Raw genomic sequence first — 12471 nt, 5'->3', positions numbered from 1 at the left:
TGCTTGTTAAACCAGGCTTAGAATCACCAAATGAATGTCGCCGCGGGAGGTGGGAGGGGAGGGGCTACAGGGGTGGACCTCTACCGGTTAAGTGAGAGGAGTGTAGAAGAAAGTACAACCTGGAGGCCTCGGGAAAATAAATAAATAAATAATAAATAAATAAATAAATAAATAAATAAATGCCTCTTCAGGTAACAATAGTGAGACAGACTCCTTCAGGATGAAGCTGGGCAGATTTGAGTCTTGCTCTCATCCATAAAAGTCTGTACAGAAAGGAGACAGATACATGGACAAATCGTGCTGTAGAAATATATACTGTATATGTGTGATTTATATATAATGGTGTGTGTAAAGCTTTTCAGGGTTGGCTGTAGTGTAAAAAGTAATGACTTTATTACCTCTGAAAGGTTCTGTGGCTCACATTTAACAGTCTTCTGAATTACAATTCATTACACAATCGCGTGCTCTCTAAAACCGGCACCCTATCAGGGCCGCTATCTGTGGTTATTTCCAATAAATAACTGGCAGCATTTTATTGATTTTCTTTTTTTAAAAAAATCATAGGAAATTAAGCACTTAGTAACAAGTAAGTCTGCCGTGTTACTGCACTCGTTTCAGATTCCAGGGTGTTCCTTTGGAAGCCACATCTTAAAACATACATTAAAAAAAAACAACTTACAGCTGCTTGCCCTGGGTGTCAGTGCAAAGGTAAGCGGTAACGTTTCCACGATTAACATATATTTAATTTCTCCATCATAAAAATACCCAAGGTGAAATGGGACCTGCCCTCTGCTCCCGCCCTTCCCCCAACCAGATTTCACCCAGCCCAGAAAAACAGGGCTGTGTGTCGGCATTTGGTCTGTCCTAGCCGGCCCCCCTCCGGGTTCCTAGTGCTCGCGGGTACCGGTGACGCCCCTCCCTTCTAACTGATGGATATTCACCCGAGCGCCCGAAGGTGGGGGAGGGGAGGTTTATATGAGTGTTTAAAGAAGTAAAAACGTGATGTTCCAAAGAGATCTGAAAAATACAGCATAAGTATTGATTAATGATGCAGGTGGTGTTGTGGAGCGGGGTGAAAGGTCAGCTCTAATGTACACAATTGAGCACGCAATAAGTATATTTATTTGCCTTTCTAGAAATGGCTTTTTAAAAGTAGTAAATTATGACGTTAGAATTATTTTCTAGCCGTTCAGTTAACTTCGTTTGGGGTTGTAATACCCTTGCTGCTTTCATTGAGAGAGCTCGGTGGGCTCTTTCCCAAACCTTTAGTGACGACAGTGCGTAAACCCCAGGCCAGCAGACGACCCCTCCCCTTCCCTCCTCCTTGCTTTTATCTTGCCGGCGGAGGAGACTCCCCATACTTCCTGCAGTATATATTCTGCCTCTGATCTCCGTACTTAATAGCCAAGTCCTGGTTTATGCTTTATAATGTGTTGACAAGTTTTCTAACAGACTTTCTCAAATAATGCACATATATTCACGTCGGTTAGAAACCCACCGTATTTTTTAGAGCCCTAGTAGATCTATACCCTAATGCGGAGAGAGGGTGTAAATCATGGAGGGTTTCATAGTCCTTTCAGTAGTTTTCATATGAAGTATGAGCCGCGTGGCCTCCAGACGTAACCTTTTAGAAAAAAAGACAGGGCTTTTATTTTATGGTGTAAAGTGCTTTTAGCTTCGGGGTTCTGAACGTGAATGTGGTCAACAAACGGCTTCAAGAGGGAGTCTTAATACAGCCCCAGCAGTAGCGTGAGCATCCCTTACACGGGGGACTCTCTGCGAGCTGGAGAGTGAGGGGTTAAAAGGTCTGCCTCGGTGGAAAGTACAAAATTAAGATAAAATAGTCACTGTGTGTCTTTAGAGTGAAACGCTTTCCTAGATAAAATAAATAAATAAATAAATAAATAAATGATTGAAAATGCAATCAGCCCCATCTCGCCTTTTACTTCATTCTCCTTCTTTCTTTTTATCATTTTTGTTCCCTAATTGGCAGACCAGAAAATAGAGAATGGGCAATCATCTTTTAGGTTTGGACCCTATACTCAGCACAGAATTCACATCTGAGGCTATTGAGGGCGCGCTGCTAGCTGGAGTGCTGTTAGACAATGCATTTGAAAGGGCAGAGGCTGTGTTTGAGGAGAGAAATAAGCCTCTGTGCCCCCTGCTGCCTGTGTGACCCTGAAGCCTGGACCTAAGGAGGCCCAAGAGTAGACGGTGTCTATCCCTTCGTCAATTGCTCAACTCTTCCCCGGGGGCTGGGGGTGGAAGGCACAAGTTTTCCCCATCCTGAGAGAGTCATCAGTCTGGTCTCTCTCCAGAGGCTGCCTGGGTTTCTGGGGGACTGACAAGTTGTTGTATATACCTGGGCACACCTAAAAGAAAAGGAAGGGAAGGGCTGTGTCTGCCCCTAGACAAGGCTGCTGTGTGTTGAGTCAATCATGCTTGGAAAGTGGGGAACAGTAATCTCAGTTAAGGGGCTCTTCTCAAGAGACATGATGTTCTGCTTAGAACATTGCTGAGTGAAATTGTTAATTTAACATCCTAATGTTTGCATAAAAGACACGTAGGTACAATGCTGACTGTCCAACGGAGGTAGTGTGCTGGTGATTCCTGGTACACACAGTAAATGCTCAACAAACAGACTTTGAGTGAATGAACTCACAGAAATATTCTTACCACACTCATGGAACCAATTCATTACCATCTCAAACTGTATTAATTTACCCAGAAACCAACAAGACTTGGGTGATAGCAGCCCTACAGTGACAGTCGATTTAAGCCTTAAAGTGATTCCTACCAAGGACAGCTCAAAGGAACATCATCTCAAATACCTCACAGCTGATCGATTAGCAGTAGAAGACAGTATGTGCACACCCCTCCAGCAACCTACACTGGGACAATCCTCCAAACTGGCCAGGATCAAATTTCATTCTCCCCTAACATTTTTTTTCCAGATAGGTACCAACCTATTTTATGAAAAAGATACAATCAAAAATATTTTGGACTTTACCCCCTACCCTCACTTCATGAATCTTATGCTGATACAAGAAAACTATTTTTGTCAATATGTGGTTTTCAAACCCAAACTTTAAAACGACTTTCGACTCTGTGCTTCCTTTTTTTCTTCTGCTTTTTCTTTTTTCTTTTTGTAAACAAAAGGAAAAGCAACACAGGAGTGCATGGACACACTCACACAGTCTCTCTCTCTCTCTCTCTCTCTCTCTCTCTCTCTCACACACACACACACACACACACACACACACACACACACATACACACACATCTGGCCTGACATTTTGTACAGCAAGTTTCAGCCCAGTGTGATTTAAAACAATGTGAGTTAAAAACCTCTTAAAATTTGGGTTTATAATGGAAACGCTGACAGACTCTTAATTATAGCAGCCTCGCCAGACACTGCTCTAATGAAATAGTTGTGCTTTCATTACTACGAGGCACTATAGTTAAGGGTCTGTCAGTGTTTCTATTATAAACCCCAAGTTTAAGAGGTTTATAACTTGGGCTGTTTAAATGGCACTGGGTGGAATTCAAGTTATCAGTCCAGATGTGAAGTTGTTTTATAAAAGGCAAAATAACTCAGCTGTGGAAGATTTGGAGATCTCTCTCTCTCTCTCTCTCTCTCTCTCTCTCTCTCTCTCTCTCTCTAGCAAAAATGATTTTTAGTAGTTTCAGATGGTTTTACTGCCAACTTCTAGCTATGACTTCACTGTCTGAAAGGGAATTTTATAGACAATCCTTTATTTGGACAAGAACTCTTTGCTATTCTTGTAAGTTTTTATGATTTTATTGTCTTAGAGTATGTTTGTGTGTGTATGAATGTGGTTTGTGTGCCCCTGTCTCGATATATGTGCCTATCTATACACACACAGAAAAAAAAACAAGACTATATGCCAAGAATAGTGCATATCATAAATGGACATGCAGGGGGATAATTCTGTGTTATGATTTGCAGAAAAAAATAGGGATTTACCAAAGCTAAGAAATAAAGCACCTCATGGTCTCACCTATCAACTGTGCAGTAAAAATTAGAGAATTTATGTTTCAAAATATATTTTTTCTGTTTAACACATAGTAATTGCATGTGTTTATGGGATACAATGTAGTGTCTCAATACATGTATACTGTGTATCAGGGTAATTGGCATTATCTGTAACCTCCGACATGTTGCTTTGTGTGAGGAAGACTCTCTCTGCAGTGAATCTCTGTCAACCATTTTACCCACTGCAGTTGTATCCAGCGGCACCGACTGTATCTGTTGACTCCTTTCTCCATCCTCCCTCTCTCCCTGGAAAGCTCTAGTGACCACTCCTCTAGTCTCTACTCCGACCAACCTTTTCCTTTCCGAGTGTGAGACCACACAGCCTTCGCCTTCCTATGCCTGGCTTATTTTGCTTAACAAAATGTCCTCTGGTTCTCCATGGCATGAATGACAGAGTTTTATTCTTCGATGGCTAAATTATATTCTACTGTGTCTGTTCATGGCACTTTACGCAATCGGCGTAAACATACAAGCACCAATGTAAAGAAGTATTATCAAATTTATTTTGGAAACATTGGAGACTTCCTGGTGTCAATTGATCTGTTCAGAAAGCAATAGCCAGAGGCAGGCACGCGCCTATAACCCTGGTTATTTGTTAGACTAAAGCAGGAAGACCACAAAACAGAAGCCAACTTGGAAACTTAGCAGGACTGTGCCTCAAAATAGAATTTATAAATGGCTGGGAGTATACGTCAGTGGTAGACTTGCTTACTGTGTGCGAGGCTTGTGCGTGGGACTTAATCTCTAGTACCACGGGAAAGACAAGGAGTGCCTAGTGACAGTCCTGTACAAGACAACGAAAATGATGGCAGTCATGGTACTAATGATGATGATGATAGTGTGGGTGACAGGGATGGAGGTGATGGTCGTGAAAACAGTGGTGATGGGGAGGATAATGCTGGAGATGCGAGTGGTAGTGATGGTGGTGGAGATGATGGTGGTAGTGATGGTGGTGGTGGGGATGGTGGAGATGATGGTAGTAGTGGTGGTGGTGGTGGAGATCACAGAGATGCAGATGGTACTGGTTTGAAGTGGTAACTATGGTGTTTCTATACCTAACCTATCTATCAGTAGGACGAGAATGGGATGAAAGCTGGAGTCAAAAGTTCAAATTGCATTTCCAACTCCGGCTGTGTGAGCCAAGTCATTCCCTAAAAGGCAGACAGAAGATCAGCTTAAGATAAGTGTTCGGATGCTGGGGCTCTGAGCCAGCTCTGAGAGGCGACCCTGGCTGGGTTCTTCTGTCAATGCATTAGATCACTCACTGACTTCTCACAGAAAGGCCCCAAAATTAGGCAGTGACCACACCTGCCCGTAGACGATTCTCACTTCTCAAGGAGCACTTCCTTTTCTCTACTTTCTCCACAGTCTGCAAACAGCCTGCCAAATCAGGCCGGCCAGCCAAGTACCACGAGGCTTCAATTGTTCTCACTTCACAAAGGCTTCCTTCCGTTGGTCCCTTCGGGAGTTTAACTGGGTGACAAAAGAGAAGCCATTGTCCAGACCTAAGTTCCTTCTTCCCCGGTTTCTTTTTGCTTGGTTGGTTGGGTTTTGTTTTATTTTATTGTTGCTGTTTGCTTGCTTGCTTTTTGTGTTTCGTTTGTTAAGACAGGATCGGGCTGGAGAGATGGCTCAGCGGTTAAGAACACCCGACTGCTCTTCAGAGGTCCTGAGTTCAATTCCCAGCAACCACATGGTGGCTCACAACCATCTGTAAAGAGATCCGATACCCTCTTCTGGTGTATCTGAAGACAGCTACAATGTATTTATATATGTTAAGACAGGATCTCACTATTAGCTCCACTCTGGAACTCACTCTGTAGACCAGGCTGGCCTTGAAATCACAGAGATCTGCCTGCCTCTGCCTCCTGAGTGCTGGGATTAAAGATGTGTGCCACCACATCCGGCCTCTGACAGTTTTTTATAAAAACTAATGCCTTGGGTGGGAGAGATGGCTCAGAAGTTGAGAGCACTGACTGCTCTTCCAGAGGTCCTGAGTTCAATTCCTAGCAACCACATGGTGGCTCACAACCATCTATAATGAGATCTGGTGCCCTCTTCTTATATGCAGGCAGAACACTGTGTGCATAATAAATAAATCTTAAAAAAAAAAAAAAACTAATGCTTTGTCCATGGCCAATAAGTGACAGTCACTCCCACGGCCATTGGCTAGCTGGAAAGCATCCCCTCCCCCCAACCAGTCATCTGCCTTTTTATTTTCTATCTTCCTGCTAAATTCAGCAAAGGGAACTTTTCTGGTAGAGAATGTCTATCCCTTCTTGCTGTTCTGTGACAGCTTGGTAAAGAATAAACAAAACTCCCTGTTCTCCCATTCCTGGTTGTATAACAACCTGCCTGTCTTCGCTCCCTCTTACAAAGTCCCTGCAGAAGGTCAGTTATCTAAACCGCTCGTTTTCCACAAAATTAAGAACCTGCCCCTAAGAATTCTGCTGGGTTTTTCAGTTGGAGGATTTCACAGAGCAAACAGGAGACATGGTCTCTGTCTAGGGTGGCTTTTATTTTTAAAATACAAAGACACGCAAACCTGTCACATAAGAAAGGTTCCCTGTTACACATGCCGAAGCTATTCAGAGCTTTGGTGGCCAGAGCTTCATGCCACAGACTTAAACAGTTCTAAACCACTGTCAGGAACCTGTGTGGAGCAAGACAGCGTCTGGCCTCTTGTGATACCAGATGTTTTCTTTCCGTACAGACAGTTCACTTTTTTGGAAATGAGAGTATATTGTGGATCTTGGCATGTGTGCGCAGGGAGCTATGATAGTCTACCGTTTCCATAGCTTATACGGTGTCAACAAATCCCTACTGAATTTCGGGGGTTCCTTGGTTGGTTTTGTTTTTGAGACAGGGTCTCATGGGATCCAGGCCAGCCTGAAACTTGTTATAATAGCTGAGGATAGCCCTGATCCTCCCACCTTCACTTCTCAAATGATAAGTGTATAGGCATATGCCGCTGCCCAGCCAGCTGTTCTTGAGAAACGAGCTTTCTGTTCTCTGGTTTGTCTTAAAGGCGGTGTTGCAGACTGTCCTGGCACACTTTCATGAAGGCATTGCTGTTAAACTACAGTATTTCCATCCCTAATGTGGAATAGGCATTCAGTACATTTTGAAACAAGGAATGAATTCTGAAAGTGGATGACTGGTCTCTGCTGTGAGTAAGAAGATGCAAATGGTGGGCAGAAGGTAGTTTGGAAGGACGGGACTTTGCAGATCACATGCCACAGGCTATGTACCTACTGGAAACAGCCACATATCTCTTCATATCCCAAGAACTCGTTCTGTTATAAAAGACACTGAATTACCCACGTTCTGAGTGGTCCATACTTATAAAAACCTGTGCCCCTTACAGATCCCAGCTCAGAGTAGGACATGGGGCAAATGCCTGGCGTATAAATAAAACATACAGCATGGTTTACTTAGATCCCAGAGGGTCTCAAACACCCTGCCACAGATAAAAGATCCTTTTCACTGTTCTCTATCCTTGGATTTTGAAGTTAAATAAGCAGCTGGAAGATCTAAATGCTGCTCTAGACTCAGTCTGCAGCCCTATGCTCTAGGAATATCTTCTCTGATGGATGGAGGCCTGGTCTCCTGGTTCTCAGCCAAGGACTACACTGGGTCACTTATCCCAAAGTGGGATGGGGTTATTAGGGGTGGGACAGGCTTAAAGAACATGGAAAATATCAGTATGTGTTATTCAAAGGTGATTAAGGAATAGTCATACCCTCTAAAACTTGAATCCAGAGCTTGGCTGCAAGCGGGATAAAACATGAACATACCAAATGTGCAGAATTCAGCCAAGCTCTGACTGCACTGTATTAAAGGGGACGCATGTATATTGATTATTTTAATAGTAAATGTATAAAGGAGTTTTGCTCGAGATATAGATCTTTCGCATGTCTATTGATTTAGGGATTCTAAAAAATTTAAAAGATGCTCATTTAAAAAACGTGTATTTTATAAGTCAACACTCGCAAAGCACAAATACATCAGGCTAAGAAATAACCTCGGAACAATTCGTAAAAAAAGAAAGAAAGAAAGAAAGAAAGAAAGAAAGAAAGAAAGAAAGAAAGAAAAGAGAAGAAAAAATCACTGTGGCTTGGGCTTAATCACTGTCTTCGGGATTCCAGGATTCCAGGGATCTCTTCCTGTGGCTGCTAATCTGCACACACAATGGCTTCGATCTCCTCAACAGCACATGAGAGATTTTAGTGCTCAGCCCAGACTGGTACCAGCCATTCTGTCCTTAGCAAGACTGACTCGATACCTGGTTTCATAGAAGCATCTAAATTAGTTTAGAAACTAAATGAATACATTTATGAAAATGTTTTAAGAGTTGGGATCCACTGGTTCCAATTCTTAAATATTCTGGAAGGTGAAAAAATTCTCACGAGGAGAGCTAAAAGGAGCAAAAAAAAAAAAAAAAAAACAAAAAACAAACAAAAAAAAAAAAAACAGCCCCTAACTTCATTTGATAACCGTTTTTAATTTTTTTTTAAGGGTGACAGACTGACCAACAGTTTGGGAACTGCATATCAATTCTGATCTTTTTCCAGAGTGATACCAAACAGCTGACCATATAGGGAAAGTTGCAACGTAAGCATAAGGTGGTGACAGTGGTTGTTTTAATGAGAATCTTCGCAGCCGCAATAACAGACAGATACATCAGGTAGTGATGTACGTTGAAAGGTAGTATCCAAGCATGCAGGCTAGGGTGACTAATGTGTGCTGAGAGAACCCTTCTGCTGGTAGTCCAGGCATTTATGCCACCACGTGTTATTGATGGCACACGTTATTCTTACTACATTGTATCTTTATTACATAAACTCTAATTGCAGGGGTAAAAAAAATCCTCTTGCCCTCTTGATTTTGATAGGCATTCCCACAGAAAGGATGAGAGACAGAATGAGCTTTGGACTATGGGACGGCCACCAAGGATGTTTGCTGATGATACCAGCCCTAGGAACAGTGGCCTCGGCCCTTAAAGAAGGAAGGAAGGAAAGACTTGGGATAAAGTAAAGATGAGAATTTGGTGAGAATTCAAAGAAGCAAGGTACCTCTGAACTGAGGCTTCAGCCTCCATTTCTCCCAGAACATCAAGCTCTAGTCAGGTATTACCCACCGAAAATGATATGAACTAAAACCCCAGTCGAAACAGCACATTGCCCGAGTCTTGCTTCTCCGTTGGAGGGAGAAGAATATGTTTTTCTGAGTGTGATTTTAATTATGATGCCATTTTGCTGGGATGCCCCTCAAGACAGCAAACAGAATAACACAACCCTGGGATTCAGAACTCTGACAGACCTGAGAGTCTTCCACAAAGAAGGTCAGAAGGGCTGGAGGAAAAGGTGTATCAAAGGTATTCTTGGAGCTCAGAGCCAATAAAAATGAAACTATTCTCTTCTGAGACCTAATTAACTTTTATATCCAAAGGTATACTGCACATTTGTCCATTGCTTATGAGGAAGACTAAAAAAATGCATGTGCCATGGCTTTTAAATGATCTATTGAGTGGCTTTTCCCTCCTAGAATTCCTCAGTTCTTTAGAGGCATTCAATACATAAGACTATGCTATTTTTTTTTCTGAAACTTAAGTATTTTCTTATATGCATTTTCAGGGAATCAGAGGCTGGTCTCTATAACTTCCATAAAATTCCCTTTAAAAAATCCCAAAACAAAACCGAACGAGAACATCCGGGGAACAATTTTTCACTGCAGACTTTGTAAGGATTAGTCTCCTATTAGAACCACTGTTCCTATATGATCCTTTTTCTTGTTTTAAAGAGGGATATATATTTTTCTGTTACCTTTCCTGGCTGTAAAGCAATCACAGGGGCCTGCAGGAGGCATCATAAATATGCAAATTTCTACAAGATGACTGTTTCCAGGGGCTCTGCTTCCACAGTGAAGGAAGCAGAGAGCTGAGATGCCGGTGTCCAAGTAATTCGCATGTTGGTAGTGCCCCCTGCTGCAATCGCAGGTTGTCCAAGACAGGGAAAATAAAATTCTGAAGCATTTAGATCTGGTTAAGATGTGAAATAAAGGCCCACTGCCCCCTGCTCCAGGAGCAGCCATGCCCAAGTCCAGAGCCTCCCCTGCTGGTCGCAATCCCAGTTTAATCATTTTGCCAATCTAAATTTGTAAATTTAATTTTTATCTCAAAATCTTTTAATGTACAGGTTACACAGAGATGGATTTTTCTCAAAGGGGGAAAGAAAGAAGTCAAGGTCCAATACAGCATTTTCAAAGAACGAAATGTGTTAGGATTCTCTCCCAGCTCCCAAATGATAATAAATTGTGAATTAGAAGAAGAGCATGAGATTGACTAGGACATTAGGGCAGAAAGGGAAAAGTTAGTGTTAACAGCATGTAAAGCCATTACACAGTTTCAAATGGTTTTATTTATTAAGGGAAGATTTTGTGGGCCATTAGCTCAGAGTGGACATTTTAAGACTCAAAAATAAACTGAAATGAGATAAATACAGGAAACAACCAAGTTATCAGCACAGGAAACCAGTGTCTCTGCAGCCATCTTCACAGATTTTCATATTAAGATGGGAAGACCGACAGGGCAGAATAACACGGTACAATTCAGACCTGTGACGGTCTATTGAATATATAATATGCATTTTTAAATTGCCTGAATATATATTCACATGACAGAATCTAATGGGTTTAGGAGGAGTCCTTGCTCTTGATCAAATCATAAAAACTGTTATAAACTTGTCTATCATATTAAATCACATGCATTTCTATCAAAATTGTTTTTTGTCTTCCTGTTTAAATACCAGAGTTGGAACAGATAAAAGAAAATTAAACCTGCACAAGCACCCACACACACACAATCACAATTTAGTATACATTAGGGTCTGTAGATTACGGCCATCAAAGCAAGCCTTGACATCAGACACCTAACTTTGACTGGTGGACTCTTTTCACTCTTCCTCCAATGTCCCAACCCTCCCAACTTGATTACTTTTGACTGTTTCAGAATCATAAGCATTCTCCTGGCGTAAACACTTCTCAGGGGCGGGTGTGCTGGAGTTTGAATTCCAGTTTCACTCTGCATCTCGTTTCCATACCCCAGATCTGTGCAGGCAGAGAGGACTGAGGAAATTACCCTGTCATTTCAGCAATGAGCCTGCTTTTGTCACCCAGGAATTTCGCAGCCCATCTTCTGAGCTCTGGACCTCAGAGCCATGGAAAAAAGAAAGAGAAAGGAATTGCTGGCCACTACCAGGCAGAGTTAATTAGAAATAGATCTTGGTATTAAAGGATCTCATCGATTCCCTACTCAAAATATAACAAGCACCCAGGACTGGATGTGGTGAAGGGATTTGTAGCCTGTTCCTCCTGGGCCTTACTGCTGCAAAAGTGAACTGTTAGGGACAGGCAGGGTACAAACTGCAGTTGGGAATGGAAGTCCCTCTTACAGAACCCCAGCATATGTGTTCTGTCATGCACCTTCTAGGCTTCTAGGCTCTTACTCCAGACATGCAATGTACTGAATCAAGGGACTGTTTGATCGTATCTGTATTTGTGAGCTGACTATCAACCCACTTGGGCTGAATATTAAATCACCTGTAGTAGCTGTTATCAAGCTGAGATGATCTATTAATTCTAAATTTATTAACCCTTGGAGTGCAGTCATCATGTTTAATCTAGTGTAGCTCACATTTATTTTACAAGACTAAATCCTTCTTTAAGGTATGGTGGTGCTGTAGGTTAAAAACAGCTAATATGGGCTTCATTACAATAATTGGAGGAGAGAAAATGTCTGAAAATGCTAGTGTGGCTGCTGGAACAGGTTGGTCCCAGTCTCTTTCCTAGAATAGGATTTGTCTGTCAGAGAAAATGTCTCTTCAGAAACGTTTCTGTCCCCAAGAAAGAGGAAAACGAGGGCAGGGAGGAGGAAGCTTCTGACAGAGAGATAGCCAGTGGTCCAAAGCCAGAAACAAACAAACAAACAAACAAACAAAAAGGCTGCGTGCTATGGCAGGGTCACCTCCAACCTGATGGATTACACTGAATCTGCAGCACCTGGCCAAGACCACCCACAAAATTTCTGGCAGGAGTCAAACTTGAAGTTCAGCAAGGGTCACCTATTCTGGAATAAAAGATTTTTTTTTACCCCTTTCCCCCAAGGAATTCTGAGCAATTCAAACTACAAGCAGTTCTGCAAAAGAAAAAAAAATGTTCATTTAATATGTTAATCTGGTGTTCAGGGATATATATATATATGTATATATATGTATATATATATATATATCTTCAACCTGCCCATTATTGATGTTATCAACATATTCATAGCTTTTCTTTCAGACACAAACCGCTAGGCGCTAGGCATGCTCTCTTTTTTGGTAACCACGTGCTTGATATCTCTCTAATGTAGCCTA

Source organism: Rattus norvegicus, chromosome 14 (genome assembly GCF_036323735.1).
Source record: "Rattus norvegicus strain BN/NHsdMcwi chromosome 14, GRCr8, whole genome shotgun sequence".
In the NCBI taxonomy this organism is placed as follows: Eukaryota; Metazoa; Chordata; class Mammalia; order Rodentia; family Muridae; genus Rattus; species Rattus norvegicus.
Note: the sequence above shows the minus strand (reverse complement) of the source record.